This window comes from Mustela nigripes, chromosome 2 (genome assembly GCF_022355385.1).
Source record: "Mustela nigripes isolate SB6536 chromosome 2, MUSNIG.SB6536, whole genome shotgun sequence".
Taxonomy (NCBI): Eukaryota; Metazoa; Chordata; class Mammalia; order Carnivora; family Mustelidae; genus Mustela; species Mustela nigripes.
The window spans coordinates 92220076-92236267 of record NC_081558.1 but is presented as its reverse complement, the minus strand read 5'-3'; the positions used below and the strand labels follow the sequence as shown (position 1 = coordinate 92236267).

Here is a 16192-nt window from a genome sequence, read left to right as displayed (position 1 = left end):
AGGGACTTACAGCTTGTTGGGGAAATGACAGGCCTGTGAGTAACTGTTACAGAAACAGAAAGAGGGACAAGGAGGAATCAGGATAAGTTAGCAGTCAAAATCCTCACTAAAGAATCTCTGCAGATTGGGCCTGTGTTTTCAAGCTTTGTTTTGGTATGATCAGCGAGGCAGTGGGGGACAGAGTGGGAAGTTGCCTGTGGCAGCTTCACTGAACTAAGATGAATACTGTTTGCAGAGGAAGATAAGATCTTGTATGGAGGAATTGGAATAAAGCATTTCCCTACTCACTGACCATTCCTGACTAGGTGCACATGTGTATTTAGGTGGGGCAGGTAACTTGAGCACAAGTTGATAGCTTTCACTCTGGAGTTCCAGAGATTGAACAATCATATAGTTGCACCCTGGGAAAATTTCTGAGCTAAGATTGAGCTTATAATCAATGGCTGACTCTCAGAGTCAGAGTAAGTGACAGATGACAAGAGTGGAATATTAAGGAAAACTAGGCATTATTTATGACCATATATATATGGTTCTTTAGATCTTCCTACATAACATGTCTCTTCTTTTTCTTGTCTCTTATAGAGTACTTAATTAAAATTGTAGAGTTTTAAAGTAGAAAGTGATCTTAATTACCTCGAAGGACTCTAAGTAATGTGACAGACTAAGGTAATTGGTGTGATCATTCCCCTTTAACTTCAAATATATAGAAATGCCAGATAAAAGGAAAATGTACTTTTGGACTTTTGGTAAAATAGCATTGCCAAGCTTGAAAGAAAGAAAAGATCATCTCAGGTGTAAGGGAGGGAGAGGAAAATGGATGCTTTTGTAGTGGGTGGGTGAGGGAGAGCTGATGCAGGGGACTCATGGGCGTTTAGCATCAACATGAGACTTGAGCTGGGCTTGTAGTGTTCCCATGAGGAACAGTTATGTGGCCTCCAGATCATAGGAAATAGAAGCAGGAGGAATCCTATATATGTCCTGGAAAGTCATAGAGCTGCCCACTCACAAAATGTGGACCAGAAAATCGCATCCATTGGCCAGGGAAAGCAAATGGAAGCTTGTCAATTGCTCAGAGATTTAGGCAGAAGGAAAAAAAAAAAATTATTTGAGAAACCTAATCTCTAGGCCTGAACTATGTAGAGGTATGTGATCCAAATTTACACTACCTGTCTGGTGTGGGACACCCAAGAATTTATCGTAAACCCGGTCAAGGACCATTGAAACCCTATAGGCTCCAGTAAAAGCAAATATAAAACTTCTCAGCAGGAATCCTTTCACAATCCAGGGCATACAGAATTCCATAGACCTATTACCCCTGATGAAGAGAGGCTCACAATAAAAAACAGACAAGCCTCATGAATCAAACCATCACACACCAGGGTCAGGAGATACCACAAACAGGAATCCTTGTTCACTACTGGCAAGAATGTCAAATGGTAAAACTACACCAGGGAGCAATTTAGCAAGATCTACTACCACTGAAGATGAGCCAACACTATACCCAGAAAGCTCATGTATAGGTATATGCTCTAGAAAATTGTCACATGTATATGAGATGTGCCCAAAGATCTTAACTGCCTTAGTGCTTATAAAAGCAAATTATAATGATGACTAAAAAAAAAACCCAAATAGTGAATCAGAATGGGAATGAATAAGTAAAGGATGATTTATTCATATATTAGAATACTATCAATTCATTAAAATGAATGAACATATCCAAATGTATAAATCTTAAAAACATGATGTTAAGTGAGAAAGCCAAGTTTCTCAAGGCTAAGTATAGCATACCACTTATGTAAATTTTAAAAATATAAATAAATATTATATATGATTTATGATCATGCGCAAAGGTAGTAAAAGAATAAAAACAGAAAAAAACATGTCAATCTAAGAAAAGTGGTTTCCTTTTATGTGGGAGGGAAGGCAAACAACTTGATTTAAATCTAGGTCTGACTCTGAAACCAGTAAAATACTAAAAGTATTCCATATGGACTCTCTGTGAACCATACATTTAATGTTTTACTATGAAAAAAGAAATCCCCCCCATTTTTTTCCTATGATTTTTTAAAAAAGAAATAATGTATTATAGATCTCTTGTAGCCCCATTTATATATCAGTCCTATCCTGTATCCTCCCTTTGCTGTGTCTGTGTGATGTGCTGTCTCATCAGATGCAAACAAAGGCCAAATCATACATTTAATCACTCCCAGCATACCAGGAAGGAAATGTGGAGGCAAATGAATATAGCCACAATAAGATACTTCTTTTTGGAAAAGGGAAACAGGGAATAGGGGAAAAAATGCTGTTGGCACTAGTGAATGTCATGTCCCATACCCTCCTGGGTGCGCCATCAGGATGCCCTATGTGATAGTGGAAGGAGTTCTCTGTTGGGAAGAAATGGCTCTATCCTTGTTCTGTTTCAGAAGCATTCCCTGTATCTTCTGTTCTCTATTACCACATATGAGATGGACGTGGGATGTTGTTGTGTTTTTTTTTTCCCCCAGGACTTGTATTTATTGTCATAGCTTACTTCCTGTTGTAGGGTGTCTGGAGAACTGGGGTTGACCTTAGGAACTGAGTAATCACAGGCCTTTTTTTTTCAGGAATTGGAAGTTGGACCAATTAGCCAGTCAGTTAGCTTTCCAGAACCTTCAAGGGATATTAACCAAAGCCAGAGATCTTATGGAGTCATGGTCCATGAATTTTGACCCTGTTTTTATAGTATCTGTCTCTTAGCAACAGGCTCAAGAGCTCTGTGCAAGCTCCTAGCCCTGGGTTAACTGCTTCCATCTTGTCCTTTCAAACAATGGGTTGAGGCAAGGCTAATGTGCTTTCACTCTGAAGCTCTTTACAATGGGGGTAATTTGTATTTTTTGAGCAGCAGGTGACCTATAAGAGGTGTAGGAAGGGGCCTGAGCCTTTAGGCTCACTCCACTTTCATTCATGTTTCGTGGTTTCTTCTGGATCTTCTTTCGTGGTTTCTTCTGGATCTCGATCTTAATCATTTCTCTGCTTCCCACTTAACTACCTTTTCTTACACTAGCTTTAGCATTGGGAAGATGGTATCTGATCTTAGCCCTTTTAAATTGCTGGCCACTGTCTCTGAGCAAGGTTCTATCGCCTTCCCTTTCTGCTCTACTAAAATAACAACTCACTCTAACATCATGATTTTTTTTCTTCTAAGCTGAATCCAAAAATATAACGTGACAGTTTAACCAGCTCTTTTGCAATCCCATAAAAAGGATTACCAACTTGAATATGGGGAGAGGGAATCCTTATTGCCTCTCAGTCCACCTAAATCCAGCCACTTGCATGTAGATCTGTTACTCATTATATCCCACTCCTAGTACTGACTTACCCATATTTGTTAGGACCCTTTTGGTTGTAAAAGAAAGAAAAACAATTCGAGGGCATCTGGGAGGCTTAGTTGGTGAAGCGTCTGCCTTTAGTTTGGGTCATGATCCCAGGGTCTTGGGATCAAGTCCCACATCAGGCTCCCTGCTCTTGGGGAAGCCGGCTTCTCCCACTGCCTCTGCCCTTCCCTACTGCTTGTGCTCTCTCTCTTTCTCTCTCTCTCTAAATAAATAAAATCTTAAAAGAAAAGAAAAGAAAAGAAAAACAATTCAAAAGAGCTTTTAAAAAAGGCCCATGGAATGTATTGGCCCATGTTTAGTAACTATGAGGAATAGAGGTGGACTTTGGTAAGACTGGATGCAAAGATTCAAATAGCATCATCAGGACTCTGTTTTTCTCTATCTCTTGGCTCATTTTGTCGTCAGAGTTGGCCTCATTCTTAAACAGACTCTCCATGTGGTCGAAAGATGGTCACCTATTGTTCTTGGCTTATGTTATTTTCATAGCTGGTTATTACAGCAACAGAATGCCTCTTCTTTTTTAAAAGAATTTATTTATTTATTAGAGGGAGTGAGTTTTTCTATTTATTAGAAAGATAGAGCATGAACAAGGGTGCAGAGGGAGAGGAGGAAGCAGACTGAGCAAGGAGCCTGATGTGGGGCTTGATTCCAGCATCCTGGGATCATGACCTGAGCTGAAGGCAGACAGTTAACCTACTGAGTCACCCAGATGCCTCTTTCTAGCAATTTCACCCAAAGTCCTGGCTTCTATCAGGAAGCTTGGCCGTGTGCCTATGACTTTGGCCAGGATCTGAGATTCCCTGATTGACCTGGTGGGGGCTATGGGCAGGTGGTATCAGTACCACTTGAAACACAAGGATTATTTAGGGTACAGGGATGGTTCCTCAGAGAGATCCTAGGCAGACAAAATAAGGGTTTTCTAACAGGAGTGTTCTGAATCATTTGCATGGTCTAGCCTAATGGCCACGGCATGGTTAATGCTCCTTAAATGTGCCTTCTCTCTGTTGTCTAGGCTTCTAGGTATAATCCTCAAACTTTAGTACACTCAAGAATCTCTAGCAGGACTTGGCTTGTTAGAACAGGTTTGTAGCTGTATACCAGGTTTCTGATTTAGTAGGTCTGGGTAGGACCTAGGCAGTAGTACTATTATTTTAAAGCCCCTCTTCACTGAGGCTCTCTAATAGGAGGTGACAATCATGGGCCCTACCACTGGGCTTACATGTTTGACTCAAGACACTGTGGTCATCTGTGTGTTATCAGCTGGTAGTGCTGTATGAACCATCTTCAATAGTAAATAACCAACATCACTAAGTCTTATCTTGTATGTCTAAGTTGACGTAGGTGTCATACACCATTCAAATCAGTTAGTCATTTGAGGCTTTTCATTGATACGGTATTATTTCTTCCAGACCAGTGAGTGATTGCAAGTCTCTTGGACAATCCTTTTGTTTTATTCACTCTGTGTGTGTGTGTGTGTGTGTGTGTGTGTGAGAGTGTGTGTGTGTGTGTGTGTATATGTACATGCACATGTGCATGTGTGCCCCAAATGTAGTCAACTCGTCTTGAGCTTTTTCTTACAATCCATTATATAAACAAGGGATTAATTTACTTGAGTCATAAGGGGGGGGGAGAATTTCTGCTTTTCATTTTTAGAAATTAGCAACCCTGGGGAGCCCCATGCTCACTCTTTTCTCTCTCCCCCTGCACAAATAAATAAATAAATCTTAAAAAAGAAAAAAAATCAGCCATCTCCTCTCAGTTATAAAATCCTTCGAAGACCCTAAATCTGTAGTCATAGACTCATTGAAAGCAAGTTGCAATTACAAGCATGTTTGTGTGTTTTCTTTCCTCTTGGTGCCTATGTCTGATGCTCATTTTTTCCTTGTGAACTTTAATACATGTTTAATATGAATCTTAATGATTTGATTACAATGGCATAATTACATAATTGGAATGTATTGTGCATGCTGGTGAGAAGGAGTCTGGAAGGTGCTCAGTGAGTGATGTTACATAAGCAGAATACTAATGATGGTGAGATTGAGAGTGAGGCTAATGAGAAAATGATTAGAAAAACTTGGAAGGAATGGACACTTGTGGAACTGAGACAGTAACATTTCTTTTGCTTTAATGGTTAGTGTTTATTTCACCTTTGAGACTAAGGCTTCTGAGAATCAGTGTTATTAGGATGAGGTGGATTTGATGGTGGGCTTTTGGAGGCCACTTTGGAGAACTGTAATGGGTCCAAGCCCTACCTGTCTAGGCATAAAGCAAGCCAGACTGGTCATCAAGTTCTAATACACTGCTTCTTAAGATGACTCAAGCAGAAGCAAGCTCAAGTCTTTCTCTTACCACTGTCCTCGCTTTGCAATGCTTTATGTGTCATATTTGTGTATCATCAGAACATTGAAAGTGCCATTAATGTGGAATGGAACCATCTTCCCCTCCCTAGTGCAATTTTCACCATCTCTCACTGGTAACATATTGCTGCTGAAGAGGACTGGCACTTAGCCAATCGTTTTGTGCTCCCAGTTAATGACCACCATTACTGTGTCATTTGGGCTAGAGAAACATGTCCACTGCCTAGAGCTCTTCCCATAGTAATTGGTCTGTGCACTGTCATCCTTATTTGATGTTTACTGTGTGTTGCTATAATCACAGTGATTATTTCCCCAACTTATTTTTACTATTAACACAAAACGTATCTGCTCATTGATTCAACAAACACCTGTATTTATTAAATAACTATATGAGTGCTAGTTGCTGTGTGTGATACAGAAAAATAACAGATGTAGCATTTATGGTTTAGGAGCTGAAGCCTAGACAAGGTGTTCATGGAAAGTTAAATATTCCAAGTCTCTACGTGGTGGAGAAGAGAAATGATTTGGAATATTTTCACTGAAGAGTACTGAGATGAACTTGACCTGCTCTTCTAGGGAATTTTGGAAAACAATCTGGCAATATCTAGTAAAGAAAAAAAATGGCCACATTCTGATCTAGCTTTTTCATTTCTTGGTTTATACCCCAGATGGACCTTCATGTGCACAGAAAGGGCATATACAATTATGGTAATTGTAGTATTGTTTGTTATAATACTGCAGAGAACCTAAATGTACAATAGGGGAGTTTATGCATAAACTGAGATTAAAGCTGTACAATGAAAATTATACAGAGGTTAAGAAGAATGAGGTAGTTCTATCAATAGATCTTTAGGATATACTTTAAGGGTCTGTTTCTTTTTATTTACTCATGAATTAGTGTTCAATTTTTTCAAATGCTTTTTTGTATCTGTTCAGATGATTATAGTGATCTTTTAAAAGATTTTATTCATTTATTTGTCAGAGTGAGAGAGAGCACACAAAGCTGGGGAAATGGCAGGCAGAGGGAGAGGGAGAAGCAGGCCCCCTGCTGAGCGAGGCACCTGATGTGGGACTCGATCCCAGGACCCTGGGATCATGATCTAAGATGAAGGCAGATGCCCAACCAACTGAAGTCCCCAGGCATCCCAATATTGCTTTCTTTTATTCTGTTAGTGTGCTGATAATGAATATTTACTTCATTTTTTTCTGTATTTTCTATTTATATTTCTATGTGTTTCTGTCTGAATATTTTCAATGGATTCATCTTTTAGATTACTAATTCTTCTTTTGCCAAGGTGGAAGACTGAAACCAAGCCACCGCACACCTTAATCCTGACGGGATTGAATCCTTGGACTTAGCCCTTCATATATCTCAACTGAATGGAGCTTCCTCTGTGCAGAGATCCTGGTACTTGATCTCCCTCCCTCTCTCTGCTTGATGAGCTTGCCCAGAGCTCTACACAGCTTCATAGCCTCTTTCAGTGCCCAGTTTCTCTTCTGCAGGAAGCAGCAAAGCCGTGAGTGGAAAAGTTGTGCCTGATGTTGGCTTCACTCTGCATTTCTTTTCTCTCTGGGTTTCTGGAATCGGATGTCCTGGCTGTCTTGGTATTCCTGAACCCCAGTTTTATTCCCCCATGTCCATGACACCACATAAGGCTCTGTTCAGGTTGTCTAGTACTTAGCAGTTGCTTTCTGCTTGACCTGCAGCATCACTTAAGAAGTGGCAAGTGCCTTGAGGGGAAAAGCAGGGTAGAGTATTAGGACTCACCTTGGTGATTTTCCCTTTATTCTAGGATCTTGGGCCTTTAAGTCCTAGGGTATGATGGGTCTCTGGTGCCTTAAAACAGATTTTTCTCCTCCCCCAACTACTCCCCCCCTTTTTTTTTCAGTTGTTCTTGGCAGGAGTGTTGCGGTGCTAAGACAGAAGCAGATGTCTCTTTAAGTATCACTCTAACGTGGATTTAAGATAAAGCCTGGAATTCTGGTGAGGCCCAGCTAAGGGACACACTCCTCATAATATAGGACCCAGCTGTATTCTGTGGTGGCCACAGCTTTGTTGTTGGCCAGTTGTGTTCCCTTCAAAGTAAATGTTTCTCAGCTTTTCTCAGGGAGCAGGACTTGACTCACACCACTGAGGGAGCTGCTTCACTGAGAAGAGAATGTGTTTCACATGAGCTTGTACTTGAGCTTCGTGCTAGAGGCCTAGCATCTGATTCCTCTTTTTGGTCAGCCTTCAGGCAAAGCTTGATTTTTTAAAAAATTATTTTTATTTATTTGAGAGAGAGACAGTGAGAGAGAAGAAGGTCAGAGGGAGAAGCAGACTCCCCATGGAGCTGGGAGCCCGATGCGGAACTTGATCCCGGGACTCGATCCCGGGACTCCGGGATCATGACCTGAGCCAAAGGCAGTCATCCAACCAACTGAGCCACCCAGGCGTCCCAAAGCTTGGGTACCTCTTAGCAAAATGTCTACACATCACCCTGAGGGACTTCTCCTATGTTTCAAGGTGTGTCTCTCCAGGAGTAACAATCTAGAATTTATCAAGATTTTAAATTCATCAAGATTTTATTCTCTTCTTTCCTTACATGTCAGATTTTAGCAGACATCATTTCTTAATTTGTAATCATTTAATTCAGTCCTTGGACTCTAAGATCTTTTTTTTCGATTCCAACTCACTGTGTTGGATCCTCAGAGAACTGCAACTATGTAGAGGGGTGGGTAAACATGAACATGATTGGGGTTAGTTAGTATAGGTCTTGGGCCTGCAAACCAGTTGGCTGAGAAGGTGATGCTTGGTCTGCCCAGTAACAGAGGAGTGAAGACCTTCCTAGTTACGTGGTGGTAGGACTAAGCACGGGAGATGAAGGGGTAGAAATTCAGAGATATACCATTGGGTCACTTTGCAGCTTAGGGCCTCAGTTCCTTTTAGAGTTGGAAGAGTAACCCTGGGCCTGGATGATGTGTCTGGGATCAGAGCTGAGGCAGGCTTACACCAACTTCCATCCTTGGCTCCTGCACTTTATTACCATCTTAAAAACCACCCGTGGAAAAACTTTAGCCTATTCTCTGAGAAGTGTAACCCTTCTCCTAGTTGACATGCAGGACAAATGTGAGTCTGGATGTTAGAGCTCTAGTACTGAGCATCACAAGGTATTGAAACAAGGAGGCTCTCCCCCAGAAAAACACTTTTTGCTGGAGTAGAAGTGGCAGTGATGAGCCATAAGTTTCCCTGGTTGTGCTTGAAGGGGTCTCAATTGAGAGAGGACTGACAAGCCTGATCGCCAGGAAAGGGTGTTTCTGTTTCCTATGTGAACCTTATTTTGTAATATCTATTTTGGAGCTCAACTACGTACAGGTAGTGCCCTGTCTTCTCTGTCAGCCAGAAGAACACCATGATATTAATAAGATTTCCTATGATTCTAGAGGCCAGACATGCTTTTCCTTTCTAAAATTTATTCCAGGACCCCAAGGACTATGACTACCGAAAAGGGAGTGTTGGCATTAATAACAATTCAGGAAGATGAGGCACTGACTTTCATTGAATGCTGCCTATGAGCCAGGTGTGTATTAGGCACTTCGTGTGCATTGCCGTGTTAAACAAGCCTAGGTCTTTGACTTGTAAGCCTTGTGTCTGTACCATCTTGCTTCACGCTTGTCTTAAATATTGCCTTAAAAGAGCTCTGTGTTCTGTTCTTTTCAAAACTGTATGTTTCAGATACAGGTGTCTGCAAAATTGGAAGCTGGCTTCAGCTGTCTTGCTGTCCCCCACTGAGTCTGGCATGTATGGGGTACTCTGTAAGCCTTAAATGAGGGCTCCATGAATGAATAGATTTCCATGGAAATGGAGCTGACAGTGACAGAGAACTCCATTCCTCTGCCTCCCAGCTTCCTGGCCCTTCTGATCCCAATTAGGCTGTGTCTGCTAAGATAAGCATACCAGACAGGATCTCAGCCAAGTTTTTCCCAGGCACATTCTACCTTTATAAATGTTTGGAGCTGCCATGGAAAAGTTATCCTATTCATGTGAAAATCACAACACTTAAGCCAGGAAGGTAGTTATATGACAAAATTTGGAGCTTGTCATTTAACAGTAAAGTGACTTCCAATGCCTGAAGAAGGGACTCTCAAATTTGTTCATCAGATTGGAGGACAAAAACACGGCTTTTTAATAAAATAAACTTCAGGCTTAATCTGATTAATTGGGTCTGGGAGGGGGCCAAAGAATCTGCCTTTCTAAAATGTTGCCTAGCAGATTCTAGACAATTCTGATGATCAACCTGATTTGGGCCATAGTGTAAGGTAAATCTCCTCAGCATGGCAGGCAAAGACCCCTCTGTAAGCTGGTTCTACTTGTCTACCTCTGTAGACTCATCTTCTGTATCCCTCTTCTCTTCTACCAGGACATACACACACACACACACACACACACACACACACACCCCAACACCTACGGTTAGTTCTATTGCTTCTCTGTGCCTTTACACACACTATACCTTTGCTTAGGATATACTTTCATTCCTCCAACTCAGCTTCTCTTCCTCAAACTTAATGGTTAGTTTTATGTGTCAGTTTGACTAGGTGATAGTACCTAATTTTTGACTGAACTAATCTAGGTTTCGCTATGAAGGTATTTTGTAGATGTGGTTAACATTTACAATCCTTTAAGTAAAGGAGATTTGACTAAAGTTGACTTTAAGCAAAGGAGGTAATTTTTGATGATCTTGATGGTCCTCTTCCCAGCAGTTGAAAGATCTTAAGAGCAAAACAGGTTTCCTTGAGAATTAGAAATTCTGCTTGTGGACTTGAGTTTTTATAATCAAGTTGCCATCACAGTTTAAAAAGTAAGTTGTCAATTTTATTAAACAAAGGATTTTGGAGAGTTAAAAATTAAGTATAAATATAAATATTTAATTTATTCTAATAATTATATTCAATTGCCAATAAGAATGCCTAGTAACTAATAACTAGCATATATTGAGTATTTACCATATGCCAAGATTTCTTCCAGTGGGCATAATTCATTTATTCTTTACACAATCTTGTAGGTAGATACCCTTATTTCCATTTTATAGTTGAGAAAAACTGAGGTATAGACACATGAATTAAGGTCAGGATTTATACCCAAGCAACCTGACTCCAGAGCCCATGGTCTTAGCCTCTCCAAATTTAAATAATATATTTATACCTTTAATTCTTATTGCATCTTCAGATAGGGTAAGGTACTTACTAGAAAACCCATTTGCTTTACTTCTTAAATTCTAAACTAAACATTAGTTAAAATGACAGAGATGTATAGTCCTAATGCTTCTATTTTTTTAAAATTGCTCTAAAACTTTTGCCTAGTCCTTTACTTAGAAACTTGCACTTATTTTGCTCTATTTCTATCTCCATAATTTACTGGGAAAAGCTTGTTGCATTACTTTTTGCTCTGGGTGTTTTGTAGTTGCATTTGGCTGAAAGCCATATATTTCTGGTCTGATTACATTAATTTATATTTGGTGGTCCTGAGTGGGAGAGACTCTAGTGGAACTCTTCAACCTACAGATCAACACGGTGACAGCCCAGTCATTAGTTAATCCCCCAAGACCATGTGTGAGATCCTTAGGCCAAGTGATTTGGTACCTCAAGACCCAGAAGAAGAAACAACGAACACCTTAGATGTCTGTGTACCAGTTTTGCCTGTATTGTTGGAAGCCAGTCACACATGAGCTCAGTGCCTAGGAAGTGGGACTTACATGCAGGCAGCCCCTGTTCTCCCCTCCCCATTCAGAATGGGACAAGGGCCTGAGTGCTCCCTGCATCAGTCCCCCAGCCTGGTTTTGTTCTAGCTGCCATGACCTATGCACTGGCCTTTGTAAGACTGCCACCCCAACATGGGGTATTGGGGCATCACCCCAATTATGACCCAGCCTTATGAGGTGGATGTTGAAAAAGATGGCGTGGCACCAGGTTGGACTCCTAGCAGTTTCAAGTGGATTCCTCTGTCCTGCTGAGACTTAGTTTCCACATCTGTAAAAACAGAGCTTATATTCAGTTGTCTGGATGTTAGGTCTTAATTAGATTAATGTGGTGTATCATGGGTTGCTACTGCGCAGCAGAGAGGAGTACAAAGTGGGGATGTCTCACTCAGCCTGCAGAAGGATATCAGAGAGGTCTTTCTGGAGGAAATGATACTTACACAGAGTCTTAAGAGTAACAAATACAATTGGCCTGGCTCCAAATGGGTGTGTGTAGGGGGAGGGTAGGCAAGTGGTCAGAAAGGGGATGGTGCAGCCTGAGAAAGGGAAGGATCTGGATGTAGAAACTTTAATGCTGTTTACACAAGAAAGCTATGCCTGGGTTTGCAGGCTCAGGGCAAAAGTGTGAGGCAAAGAATAACAAGGGTGGGACTGGAGGAGCACTCAGAGCTCTGAAAGACAAGCAAGACAAAGATAAGAAAGAGGGGCCAGAAATACTCATAAATTCATTTTTTAGTTCTGTTAGAGGTGAATTTACTGTTTATTTAGAATCTTTGAATGTCAACATTAGAGGGACCTGAGCAGTGCCTTTATCTGACAAATAGAAAAACAGAAGGTCCCAGAGGTCCACTTGTGAAGGTGACGCTGTCATTAGTGGCAGATCACGAACCACAGCTGCTTGCTTCCTCATGGATTAGTCTTGCTTTGTCCATTTTTCCTACTCCCTTCTGCACTTAGACATGGCCCCTACCGCTTTGCATGTTCCCGTTCTCTGTTGTACCTGCGTAGTCTGTTGATAGCTCCAACAGCTCATGTTTGGTATTCTTTTCTTTTTGCTTCTCTCCTTTTGTTTCATCAAAGTAATACTTGGTCTTGGTTTTAAGAGTCAGATAGTGTCATGATGCTTGTAATGAAATACAGCAGTGGAAGCCCCCTAAGGGGAGTCTTTCTGAGGCATAAATTGGCCATTAGCCTAGTGATATGCCTTCCTCTCAGAAGGGGGGTGCTGGGAAGAAGCTGGTGAGTGACACCTCAGATCTGAGTAGAAGGTGGTTTTAGGGGCCAGCCTCCACGCTTGACTTTCTGGGTTCAAATCCTGACCTGCTACTTCATAGTTAATGTGAACTTGGGCAAGTTGCTGTTGGCCTGTGCTCCTGGTATTTGGTGCTGTCTGCACTGTGCAGGTGCTGCAGGGGACACAACAAGGGCCCTCAAGGACCTCTCTGGTCACAAGCTGGAGGGAACCAGGAGGCAAACACAGAGAAGGTCTTTGACAAATGGAGAGAATACTTGTACACTGTGGGGAGTTTCATGAACCAGGGTCCCAATGCTAAGCTGTGACCCTTTAGAGAAGTCAGCCTGTCCAAACTCAGTTTTCTGAAAAATAAGATAATAGTTACTCCCTCCATCTTTGAATCATTGTGAAGGTTAATAAGATACATGGATGAAAGGAGGAGGAGGTAAAGGAATTCATGATAGCCCTGTGAAACAAGAAAGGGATCTATCCCTAGACGGATTCTGAGAAATTCCTGGGAGATGGAAAGCAGATGGGATCAGACTACAGAAACATAAGGGAAAGAAAAAACCACAGCCCCCAACATGGACAATAGAAAACTACTGTGGAAGTAATACAAATTCCAGAAATATTTAAAGCTCAAACAACAACAAATAGTGATCAGGAGGGGCTTTGGGGCAACTGCCAGCTTAATTAATAAAACTTAGTATTTGGAACAGCAGAACCTACCAGGTCCCTTTCCTTCCCCATATCTACTGAACAGAGAGCATGGGTGATGTTTAGATGTAGGATAAAACCTCCAAAAGAGGAACAACAACCCAGAGAGGCAGAACAGAGCTGGAAGTTACCCCAGACATCTAAGGAGAAAAGACAGAAAAAAAGAGGGTGCCTGATTCATGCATTTGCTGCCAGAATAAACTCTGAACACAGCTGTCTTGATGCAGAAGGAGTCCTGACCCAGGAAACTCCGATGGATCGTTGAGACAGAGCAGCAGTGACTTCAGATGACTTACATTTGTGGGAGGAGGGAAGGAGAGAGAGCTATTAGCTTGCAATTCCTGCCTTCTCTCTCCCTCACCCACACCCCTCCCGTCTCACTCAAGGTAGCTGGAATGGGTACTTACATATTCAGGCAAATAGGAGTTTTAAATTCAAGTGCAAACAGTAGTTAAGAATGTCCAAACATTTAAGAAAACAATCATCATTAAAAAGAAGAACCAAAATCAACAAATAAAAGAACTAATGTCTTTGGGAAGGGAGAAATAACTTTAAGAAAAGTGTAGTTAAGGGGTACCTGGGTGGCTCTGTCTTAAAAGAGTCTGCCTTTGGCTCAGGTTATAATCCCAGTGTCCTGGGATCGAGCCCTGTATTAGGCTTCCTGCTCAGCAGAGAGCCTGCTTCTCCCTCTCCAGCTCCTCTGTGCTTGGATTCCCTTTCTCGCTATTTCTCTCTGTCATAAATAAATAAAATCTTAAAAAACAAAACAAAACGAGAGAAGTGTAGTTAATCAGATACAAGGGGCTGGTACTCAATCAATTAAGAACAAGTGATATCAAGAAGAATTAATTAGGATTCCGTGATTGCCACGTATTTTTGAACATTGAATAGATGTGCTGAAGAGTGGAATGGACACTGATAAAGAATGAGTTCATGAATTAGAGAGTTAAAAAAAAAAGAAAAGAAAAAAGGAACAAGAAAAAGAGAGACTGGAGAGTGTGGAAGAGAAGGAATAAAAAGACAACATGAGAAATGAAAAAACTCATGAGTATTCAGATAGAAAGGGCTCCATGCAAAATGAATGACCAAAAACTCACAACTTGATACTGGCAAAATTGTAGGATCTCAAGAATAAAAGAAAATGCTGGAAGCTTCTGGAGAGAAAAAGAATAGTTTACATATAAAGGAACAAGTTTCAGGTGGGCATTACACCTCTTTGCTAATCTTGGAAGCTCAAAGTCAGTGGTATCATCTTCTAGTTTCTAAGGGGAAATCATTTTGAAATTACAGCTCTATGCTATGCAAATGGTGGCTGTGGTCAGCCCACCTCTAATTTTTCTCAAGGCCACAGTGGACATTTCTCTGTGACCTCACTGACCTCCTGCTAACAGCCTCCCTCTTCAAGCTCAAGTTTTGAGTTTTTCTTTTTTTTGCCCCAGGATCCTCTCTGATGGCCATCCTGATGCTCTGCCTCAAGAGTGAGGTGAGTTAATGCCTTTGGGGGCATCAGTTGGTGATGGGAGCTGGTGGAAAACCACCTAGCCCAGTGTTCTTCAGGGGGACAATTCTAGAAGGTGATTCTATGCAGTTCTCAAATGGTCCTGGCAGAATGGAGCCTCTGGCTTCAGGACCTTCCTCAATAACACACCCTTATATTGACTTTCCTCATTTTCCTGAGATCAGGAAATGGATCCTCCTCCCGGAGATCACCTGGCAAGTAGACTACCTCCGCCCAATTCCTGGAGGAGCCACACACAGGCAACTTAGCTACATTCACAATAAGGGCAACATGAAGACATGTTCACATGTGAAGGCCTGCAAGGTTTTTCACACATATTCACTTAGATGTCTCTTCTCCCGTATACCAACAGGTTGAGTCATCCCTAACATCTCCATACTGGTATCATTTTGAAGCTGGAAAGGGGAAGAAATACTAATGTGGAACATGTACTCCCTGAACACAGTCAACCATAAGCAGAACAGACAGTGGAACAACCTGGAAACTGGCTGATTTTGAGGTTCTCATCTCCCCCACAGCAACCCCATTGCCCCACCATGAGAACTTTGTGGGAGATCAGAAGGTGCTTCTCTGAGGGAGAATCATCTGCCTTTCGGGCAAAGCAGCTCTTCTTGTGCAGGACTGCCCCAGGCATTGCAGGACATTTGGCAACCCAGACCTACCTGAAATGCTGGTTGTGCCTCTAGTCATTGTGACAACCAGAACATTCCCCACCCCCATTTTCCAATTGCCTTTTGGGGGATAGGACCTATTTCCCAGGAATAATAAATAAAAATTTAAATAATTATTCAAATTATTAAGAGAATGCTAATTTGAATAGTACTTCAAAAGCAATACTGGAGTCACTGAAGACTGCACCCTCTCCTGAGAGAGGACTGGGAGTCCGAGGCTCATGCTGTATTTGTGTTTGTACTGTGCACACAATTGCAGAAGGGGCTTGGACTCTGAGTGTACTGCAGCTCTGTTTTCTAAGGGAGATGTGTGATAGGGTAGGCTATATTGGGATGATGCCAGGTATGACAAGTCTCTCCTTCCCTCGGGACCAGGGGAAGGGGCGGAGGGGTTTCTTGTCATGAAAGGGGCAGGCATCAGTGTCTCCGGCTAGTTCCTTTCTTATCTTCCAGATTATAGTAAATATTTATTCATGCTTTCACTTAATAGATACTTTTGTTCTTGCCTTGTGCAATTATAGGTATTGTAAATTATTGTGACACACTTTATTCCTGGCAGTGTTGGCAATTGAGGTGTTCTGA

At 41.5% G+C, this 16192-nt stretch overlaps 1 long non-coding RNA gene across 1 annotated transcript in view; it reads left to right on the top strand.

Annotated features, from left to right (window-relative positions):
* Positions 1-15691, top strand: part of LOC132011811 (uncharacterized) — a 170664-nt gene extending 154973 nt beyond the window's left edge. Inside the window, exons 4-5 of the long non-coding RNA XR_009402440.1 lie at positions 14860-14903; positions 15292-15691. This is a non-coding gene — a long non-coding RNA (uncharacterized LOC132011811). The remainder of the gene's footprint in view (positions 1-14859; positions 14904-15291) is intronic.
* Positions 15692-16192: the final 501 nt, after the last annotated feature.